This window comes from Sciurus carolinensis, chromosome 10 (genome assembly GCF_902686445.1).
Source record: "Sciurus carolinensis chromosome 10, mSciCar1.2, whole genome shotgun sequence".
NCBI lineage: Eukaryota > Metazoa > Chordata > Mammalia > Rodentia > Sciuridae > Sciurus > Sciurus carolinensis.
In genome coordinates, this window is record NC_062222.1 from 95,640,281 (window position 1) to 95,650,547 (window position 10,267).

Genomic DNA, 10,267 nt, shown 5'->3' on the forward strand with positions numbered 1-10,267 from the left:
CAACACCTATTGTTGCTTGTGTTCTTGATAATCGCCATTCTAATTGGGGTGAGATGAAATCTTAGGGTAGTTTTGATTTATATTTCCCTTATTACTAGGGATGTTGAACATTTTTTCATATATCTGTTGATTGCTTGTACATCTTCTTCTGTGAAGTATCTGTTCATTTCCTTAGCCCATTTGTTGATTGGATTATTTGTATTCTTGGTGTAGAGTTTTTTGAGTTCTTTATAGATTCTGGAAATTAGCGCTCTATCTGAAGTATGAGTGGCAAAGATATTCTCCCACTCTGTAGGCTCTTTCTTCGCATTGCTGATAGTTTTCCTTTGCTGAGAGAAAGCTTTTTAGTTTGAATCTATCCCAGTTGTTGATTCTGGCTTTTATTATATTCCATTTCTATACACTACCAATGAACACACTTTTTAGGAGTTCTCATGAAATTTCTGAGGAATACCTCTAGCTATACTTGGACCTTTCTTATTTGCTTACTTGGGATACAGTTATTTCCTAAAACTTCCTCTTTTTTTTTTTTTTTTAAAACAAGTTCTCAGAAGCCACTTTAATCAAGGTTTTCACTACATAGTAATGAGGGGTGAAAGACGGTGACTGTTTTCAAGCAAATTCACCAGGCACATGTTCCTCCCTGCCCCAAGGTGAACGGCCTGAGCTTCTGACAACAGAAAAAAATGCTTTCCTTCTCTAAGGAATCCCATTCCTGAGCTGACAACAGAATTTCAGGAAGAATGAATCTGAAAGATAAGGTGAACCCGTTGAGGAAACCAGGTAAATTCTAGAACTCTACCCAGTGCAAACTAGAACTTGACATGCGTGGTTCCCTCCTAAAGGTAACACTCGAATCCCAGTCCTTCTCACCTGAGACCAAACCACCTCCCCAGGGAGTCTGAGAACCAGTGTTCACTTCAAAACACTCCTCTGCATACTACACCCACTTAGTCCAGAAGCCTGAGCAGTTGTGGACCTCATTCAACAGATGCAGCCTTCCTCTTTGCTGGCCCCTCAGTTGCTGTTGTGCCTGCCCGGCCATAAAGGAACAGCCAGTACAGTGTGGCTGTGGGGTGCAGGAGGGGCCAGAATAAGCAGCAAAGCAAATCAGATGTATGTTCTGGGGCTGGGTCGACATGGTGGCAGAACCAGTCACAGCCCTGTGGACCATAGGGCCCTACGTTCTCCATTAGTTCTTCTCTGGGCGGTTTCTGTTCAGGACAGCTATAGGGGCAAACTCCAGCTTGTCCTTAAGGCTCACCACCTGGGTGAGGTCTTTGCCAGCAGCTCATCCAGCTTGTGATCCTCCCGGTGCTCTGAGATGCTCTTTTCCTTCTCCATCGGCTGAGGATCCTTTCCCCTGATGAACCATTCCAGGTGGCAGCCCACAGCCCCGACCACAAAGGCCACAGGGATGTGACATAGGGAGCATAGGTATACACCACGGTCCAAAACAGGCCACGTGACATCCGCGGCCCAGCCCGCACTCCTCGTCCTGGTCCCCCCTCCGCTCGCTAGCTGGGAGCACGGGCGTCACCGCTCCCCAAACTTCCTCCTGTTTAAGTCAGACCACAGAACAAAGACTGACAGCGAGATAGCCCATGATTGCTTGTATATTATGTGTTTGTGTACATATTTAGAAGACTATAAGACGTGTAGATGAAGAACTTAACACCCGTCTCCATATACCTTTAGACCAACTTCAGAAACAAAGCATCCTCACTACAATTGAAGTTTTAAGGAACCGTTGGCCTCGCATTTGTTTTGTCTTTTCTTGATAGAGTCACTCTCTTGAATTTGTTTTTTAATATCTCTATATATTTCCTTATTATTTTAATTCAAATATCTGAATTTGAAATAGGTACTATGATTGTGTGTTCACACAATCTTAATATAGATGATTGATAAATTTAGATACCTACAAGATGGATACTACTCTGTATGTTCTCAACTTGCCTATCTTAGTTAATACCATGCTTTACAGATGCATGGCTATTAATATACGTGACTTCAATTTAATCACTTTTATTAATACTATTCTACTATATGCCTATACCAAAATATCGCACTTTTTGTTTAGACAGAAGTTTTAGGTTGTTTCTAAATGTTTTATTTTAGACACATTTCCTATTTAAAACTTCATTAAGCATGTCTCCTTATGTACATGTGCAAGAAGTTTTATGGAGTGCACATAAAGACAGAATTTCTAGGCTATGGAGTCTCAGTCAGCATGAACTAGTCATGATGTAGCCACTAATAATTTTAAAATTTCAATAGTTCAACACACAATTGTTGGGAACTAGCTCACACCAACTTTTTTGTCTAAGTGATGCTCCAGGGTAGCTACCCTCCAGCTACAGACTCAGAATTCAAAATGCTTTGATTTTATCGTAAATCCACATCACCATAAGTGCACAGGACTCCTGGAGCAGAACAAGAGAGTGCACGAGTATTGTATAATAGTCTAATAGTTTCTAAGTACAGATGTGAAGATGAAATGCATCACTTCCACTAACATTTTGCTGGCCAGTGCAGGACTGACAACTCAGCCCAACATCACAGTAGCAGGGGAACTTAATCCCCAGGGCTTAGACAGAAAAACTGGATTGTATCTTTAATTATAGTGGATATTTTATTTCACATTAATATAAATGAATATCAATGTAATGTTTTAGTAGTAATTTCAAAAGTTCCTCTACAATGTGCTAATTGTACTAGCAATGTACTTGTATTAGCTGTGCTTCACATCATTGCCAACAGTTGATATTGTCAGTCTGTCATTTTTGCCAACTCGGTGGGCATGAAATCACCTCTTATTGTGGTTTTAATTTGCCTCTCCAAGGGTGATAATGGGGGTCACTGCTATTCCATGTATTTCCCCTTCTCTAAAGTGTTTGTTGCTGGTGGCACATTTTTCTATCAAGTTGTCTTTTTCTCTTTGATGGGTAGTTTTTTAAAATATACACTGAGTTCTAATTCTATGTCAGCTTTATGTTTTGCAAATGTCTCCAGGGTTTGTGGCTTGCCATTTCACTTTTATTTATGGTGCCTTGTGAAATATAGAGAGTTTAAATTTTATGTTGACAAATTTATCATTTATTTCTCCTATGATGTTTTGCTGTTTGTGTCTTACTTAAAATTCTTCCCCAATTGTTGGTCATAAATTTAATTTTTACTAAAATTTTTTATTTTACTTGAAGCGGCCTAATCCACCTAGAACTCATTTTGGGAATGATAGGATATAACGATTTATATTTTCCATATGGATAACAAACTTTCATAGCACCATATTCTGAATTGTCCATTTTCTTCCTCCAATAATCTACAATTACCCTCTCTTTTTTTATATAGTTTCCACATAAGCTTGCATCTGCTTTTTTTCCTGGGCTCTCTATTCTGTTTCTTGAGCCTGGTATTTATCTTCATCACCAGCTCACACTGCCTTAATTTCTGTTACCTGATAATAGGTCTTGCTGTCTGGTCTTCCTGATTCCTATTTTCATTCATTCATATGATCAACATGACTTCACACATACTGCCTGTCAGAAATATTTCTAGAGATTGGGAACTCATCAGAAATCAAATGGAACAAATCTCTCTGCCTTCATTAAGCTTTTGTTCTTGTCAATGAGATGGACAATAACAAACTGTAGATAGTATGGATCATATAGTCAGCTAAAAATTAATATATACTATGGAAAATAAAATAAAACATGACAGGAAGAGGAGTTCCAGGGGCTTAGGAGAGATACTGTTTTAAAAGTCTCCTTTTATTTGAGCAGACATCTGAAGGAGGTAGAAGGAAGGGTCATTCAGATATTCAGGGCAAGGGCATACCCAGAGGGAAATGGAGGGCAAAGATTCCCAATTTTACACTTCTCATTTCCACATGTTTTATATACTTTCTAAGTGTTCAAAGTTTTCCAGGAACACAACCTTATTCTTCTTTAAAATTGTTTCAGCAACTCTTTGCTGTTTGCTCTTCTTTATTAACATTTATATATAAAGTCCTTAGGGAAAGATTTTCTGTACTGTAGTATGGAAGGAATTTATAAAAGGACTGTTATCAAAGTCTATTCAACTCTAAAATAATACTTGCTTTTTTTCCACTGATATAATATGAAGCAAAATATAAGTAAAAATAAAATGTTTATATAATTCTGTTTTCTTCCACTGGTACTAAGGGGCAGCTTAAGAGGTAATAGCTAAGCACTCTGCATCCTGGAGTACATGGTTGGAGGGTTTGGCAAACTTCTGCAGAGAATCAGAGCAAAGCTGTCATTAGTGAATTAAGCCTGTAAACTACCACCATTGGATTAGAATTTCTGTCTCTGCAGTGTTACTTTGACTGCCTCCAATAGCTGGAAAAAGAAAATTAACTACTTTGATTCTCAATTTCCTTATCATTAAGGGGAGTCACAATATATCTACCCCTTGAGAATTGTGAAGAGAAGTAAGATATATATGTGCATATTAATCCATAACAAACTCACTATAACTTGGTGAGATTTGAATTAGGGTATTTATGCAATCCTTGATGTATGTGGTTAGCATGTTTAGCAGGAGTTAGGTATTTCATGGAGACATGATCCTAGTTCTCTCCAAAGGCAGCAAACACTGATGGATCAAAACAATTTCTAAAATCATCCTACTGCTAAAAGTTGTTCAAGGGTCCATAATCTGCAGGATAAAATCCAAAGTTAAAGGCAGCATGCCACCTGTTCAGCATCTGACTCACAAGCACCATGCCAACTTCATCTCCATCTCTCATTCCTACCTATGTAGTTCATCCATGCTCCAAGTCTTTGCATATCCTGTTCCTGCTTCATGGAATGCCCTCTCCTCCTAGTTCCTTAAGAGTGCTGAAAGATTACCAACTCTGTGTTGCTTTCTCTATTACTCTGAGGTGCAGGTAGGATATGACCTTGTGCTATTTGATCATTATTTCCGAAGTAGGAGACATTCATTTTCTTTGTGTACAGAGGCTTTTAGGTCAGGTCCAATTTGATTGGTCTGAAGATGATTGTAAAATACAGTTGAATTAAGGCAGGGAAGAACCCTTTAAAACCTGTGACCTACAAAATTGGATGTGTGCTAATAGCCCAAGATAATACCATTATTGGCCAAAGAATTTTGGACCGACATCCCTTTATGATTCCCTGAGAATTTTACAATGGCCTTAATATAACACTGTATGATTCCTACAATTTGGTGATGAGGAGCTCATCATCACTTGGAGTTGAACAGAGCATCATGTGGATTGTATTTGCTCTTAAATGCAGGTAATGGTAACTTTTAGATGAAATCTGTAGCCCAAGAAATCTATTTTCATGCTCCCTCTTCCCTATAAAGGTACCCTCCTGATTTGGTGAACATACTAATTGCTTTCTTTGTAGGGAGATCTATCCCTGGGAAATAAACTTGGCTGACCAGCCTATGAACCCAAATCATCTATTCTTGTATTGATTTAGCACTGACTCACTTAACCTATTAAAGTACCTAATTTTGCTGGGCTATATAGCAGGGTGAAATTCTCTTATATTTATGGCACCTCCCAATAGCCCTGTGAAGTGGTCATAAATGACAGTTGCAAACTTGTGCTCCAAACTTCTCTACTGCAGTTATTAGACCATTTTCTCAGACAGTGGGCTATTGAGTCCTCAGATGTAAATGTATACATATAATTATATTCATTTGAATTCTGTTTTGTCATTTTTCACTTTCTCCTATATACTGAGTCATGTATTACAGAAGAATGTTGTTCTGATCATCCTACAATTGTATTTTCTCATATTTGTGCAGATGCACATATAATGTTAGGATTATTTTTCTACATTCCAATTTCAAGCTCACAATACAATTCGATTCCTCCTTTCTCCTCTACCAAATGTATCCCCAGAAATGGTGCTAAGAAAAACTTGCTTCTCTGAAAAACACCATTATGAAAATTCATTCTATTTGTTTTTTGGGCCAACATTGCCCATTTAGCAGACAATTTTATTGAGCTATGTACATTGATGTGTACATCTTTTTGAAAGTTCATTGTACAGTGACTTCAATATCACTTTCTGGCTATAGACCATAAGAAGAAATTGTGAGTCCTGTAAAGTATGTAGCTTTTAAAACTAATTCTCGTCCACACTCCCACTGCATCACAGGACAAGTTCTTCCTGTTTATGACTCTGTCATCAACTCTTAATTATTTCTATAGGCAGCAAATCATAGGCCTGGGCTTTAGCACCCCAAGTTTGTGAGATTTATATAGGAAAGTGCTCCAGAAATTATGAAATTCCCTACATTAAGAGTTTTCAGCATGGTAGTGCATTGTCAGACATGTATGTCTTTATTTGGGTGACTTCCACTGCCTAGGTCCTTTCTTTACTCCTCTGTAGATCTAACTCAAACTCTTTCTTTTAAGTTTACCTTATATGCTACTTCTGTCAAGAAACTGTCTTTGATGTACATACACTGGTTGAGATACTTTTTTCTGTGCTCTCATGCCTCCCTGTAAACACCTCCGTGGTAGGACTTACCAAACTACGCCTTACATCTGCTTGTCTTGTTCTCTCTCTCCAGAGAGTAAGCTGATTAAAAGCAGGCAATTTGTCTTATATGAGGTAGTAGCCTCAGCACAGTGCCTGGTAAATAGTGGCACGTGATAAATATTTAATGAACAAAGACAAAGGAATCTTGTTATTTTCTTTTTCTCCATGTAAGAAAGGTTCATTACTCAAGGCATGTAAATTCATTTAAACTTGTTTTGCCCCAAATGAAATTTCACATATTAGAATCTCCATAAATATTTGTATAAGAAATGAATGAATAAATAAACAAAATACAAATTCTCCAAAAACTGTTTTTGCTCTCAAGCTGTATACGAAATTACAGATAGGGGTAAGGATATGATCTTATTGCAAGATGAGATTGATGCATTGCTGATGATCTTTTTCAATAGTAAATTACAACTGCAAAACAGGAAGGAATTGATTTAACAATTCCACCTGTTCTGAGATTTCTGTACTTTTCATCCAAATTATGTTCATTATGCACTCACTTTACAAATGATCACACAGAACACTTACTTTTAAACCTTGACTATTATGGAGGAAACACGCTACCAAAGATTAAGAAAGCATGTTTCTAAAATTTTAAAAGGAACTGGAAAAAATTTTGTGAGCAATTGCTTTATCAGAGTGAGATATGCACAGTTGCCAATTAGTACAGTGTTAATGAAAGTCAAGCCTTGAGCAGTTCAATGCTTCTTTGTTGCTCCTGCCTGCAAATAATCCTCATCCTACCTCTATACCTGACTGTGGAGATTGATCCAGTAAAAACATGCTGCAGATCAATTGCTCAGAGGGTGTCAGAAGGGAATGTTTCAGTGCACATCCTAACACTATTCTGCAATTGTTATTTTTCATGGGTGTCCACATCCTAGTAATATATCCCTCGATTTGACTGTAATCTTGCCACTGAGCTCGCCTGCAGGTCTCATAAACTTGTTTTAGTGTAGCCTTAAGTCACAGATTCTGTGGAACCAGACAGATAGTACTACCCCATAACATCCATTAGAAAATACATCTGCACTTACATCTCCTACTAATAAATGTTTTCACAGGGGGACCACATTCTGTTGAATGAAAACATACAAGGTTACAAAGCCACTGACAAGCCACAGGCCTATTGCCTTCATAATTGGATTAGCCATTCCGAATACAGGCTAGGTTTTTCAGGCTGTCCTGGCATTTCTTAGATTCATATGCCATGATATACAAATTATTAAATAGTCAAGTTTGCTTTTACTTTGGATGATTCTAAAAAGTTGGGTACAAAATTATTATGAAACTATTTTTGGAAGGCTGCCTGGTTTAAAATCTGGATAATAGGTATATCTGAATTTTTAGGAAATGGATGGATAATACAATGATGTATAAACAATGGAGTTTCCGCCTCTAGTAATGTAGTTAGACCAATACTCTGATGGTTCCCAGGTGATATTTGCTAAAGGCAGTGTAATGGGTTGAACAGTATTCCCTTAAAAGATAGTGCATGTCTTACCCCCGCACCTATCTTATTGGGCAAAAGGGTTTTTGCAGATGTAATTAATGAAGAACCTTGAGAGAACATTATCCTTGCTTATCAAGTGGGCTCTAAATCTGAAAGGAAATGTCTTTATAAGAGACAGAAAAGAAGACATACAAAATGGATAAAATTATGTGAAAAAGGAGGGAGAAAATGGAATTACATGGATGCAAACCTAAAAGTGCCTGGAGTCATCAGACTCTGGAGAGACAGGAAGGATTGTCCCATAGAGACTTCAGAGGAAGCAAGACTCTGTCTCTGCTTTGATTTCTAACTCCATGTCTCTGAATATTGCGTTTAGTCTCTGAGCTAGTAGAACTCTGTTATGGCAGCCCCGGGGAGTCAATGCAATGAAGAGCCCACACCTGAAGAGGAACACATGCTCTATAATAAGAGATTCTCTCTGGAAGACCAAACATCACAAAGAAGCTACAAACAGTGCAATTTCAGGATCCTCACTTACATAAGTCCATTCCAAAGAAAGGCACCAACCATATGTTAATATGGTCATAAGTTTTTATGCAATTTATATAAGTAAGATATTGTGATCACAATTAGTTGAGTTTGTTTTCTCCTTCCACTCTACCATTTCTTCCATGCCCATTGCCCCTTGTTTTTATGGTATTTGATGTGCCCAGAAGATATAAGGATTTAACTAATGGGAAGGTAACATAAGGATATGTTTCATTTGGGATCACTTGGTTATATTAATGTGGTTCTTGTTTATTTGCATGTTGTTATGGTTAATTGTCCTGCTGTAGGAATGGTTGGTCCAGGAAGCTCCTCTACTAACAACTTTGCTAACTAATCTTCTAAATTAACCCCAAAATGCAGGTCTAGGCAGCATCATGATAGGGTAATGTCCTGAGACTTCTAACATCAGAGGTATGTTGGGAGAGGACAGAAATCATGGCTTGAAATGTGCAGAGCCAGAAACTAGTCTGAAAATAATTCTTCCAATAAGATATGTAAAATTGTAAGCTTCAATTCTCATTGATTCCTAGTCAAAATGAAATTTCTGTTCTGTCAGGAATATCTATGATAATGCAGCATATGTGATTACAAATGCACTCTACAATGTTTTGGTAGAAATCACAAGGAAAAGAATGCTTTAGCTTCTGTGTGTTCATGGGCCACGAAGCCAGGAAAATCTTGTAAACAGCAAGAACATCTGTACGTGAATCACATGTCTTCTGCAACTCCACTCTCAATAACAAAACAGAAATTGCCATTGACTATGCTAAAGGAAAACCTCTATCTAGAGCCCGTTATCTTTATCAGTATTGATATTACCAAACTGTTGCCATATGTTCTAAAAGTATGCAGCAAAAAAAGGTAGTTAAAATTATTTATACGTTATTTTTCTGAATTTTACAATGTTTCTGGATTTGTTAGCTTTGTCTTGTTTTACTGTTGCAATTGTTTTTCATTCTAAATGAACATTTACTTTTGTTCTAAATTTTGTATTTTTTTCTTTAAAGAGGTCCCTCAGAATTGCATGTGTTTCAGCCTTTAAAAAAAACCTAGACCCATCCTGGACTCAGTTAAGTTAGGTCAGATTTTTTTTTTTTTTAATATACTGAGATTTGGGGGGAAGGAAAGTCAGAATAAATGATAACTGTCCCTTTTGATGTATTGGGAAAGGAGTTCTATTTTAGAATACCAAATTACTTTTGGAAGCCTTCAAGTGAATCTCTTTCTATCATGCTAGTAATGATGGTACAGTTATTTTCTTTCCTGAATTTGGCATCTTTTACATGTACTTTTTTCCATTTATTCCCAGACATCTGAAATATGATATTAATAGGTATTAATGCCAACTTTTAGGTGATGCTATAAGCTGAGGGAGATATCAGACCTATACAAGTTCACAAACTTCCAAGCAGATTCAGGACCCAAACTAAACATTTTGACTCTAAATGTTTCTGGTTCTTCATATGATGATGAGTAAATGTCAGCTTTTCAGAAAAGAAATTCTTAAAAAAAAATTGCTTCTAGGATTAAGTTTATAAATTTATAAATTTGTTTCAAATAACTAATTGATAATCAGTTTCATGTCTAAACTAGTGTCTGCCTTGTACTTATTCACAAAAGCGATCTGTACCTGATGGTAAACAGCTACCTCCATGCACTTAAAAAAAGTCACTGGCCCCTTTTTTACTGTAATCTGGGCTTTTAGACT

At 37.2% G+C, this 10,267-nt stretch overlaps 1 pseudogene; it reads right to left on the reverse strand.

The window, feature by feature from the left end:
* Nucleotides 1-1,192: 1,192 nt before the first annotated feature.
* On the reverse strand, nucleotides 1,193-1,472 carry LOC124994289 (small integral membrane protein 12-like; annotated as a pseudogene).
* Nucleotides 1,473-10,267: the final 8,795 nt, after the last annotated feature.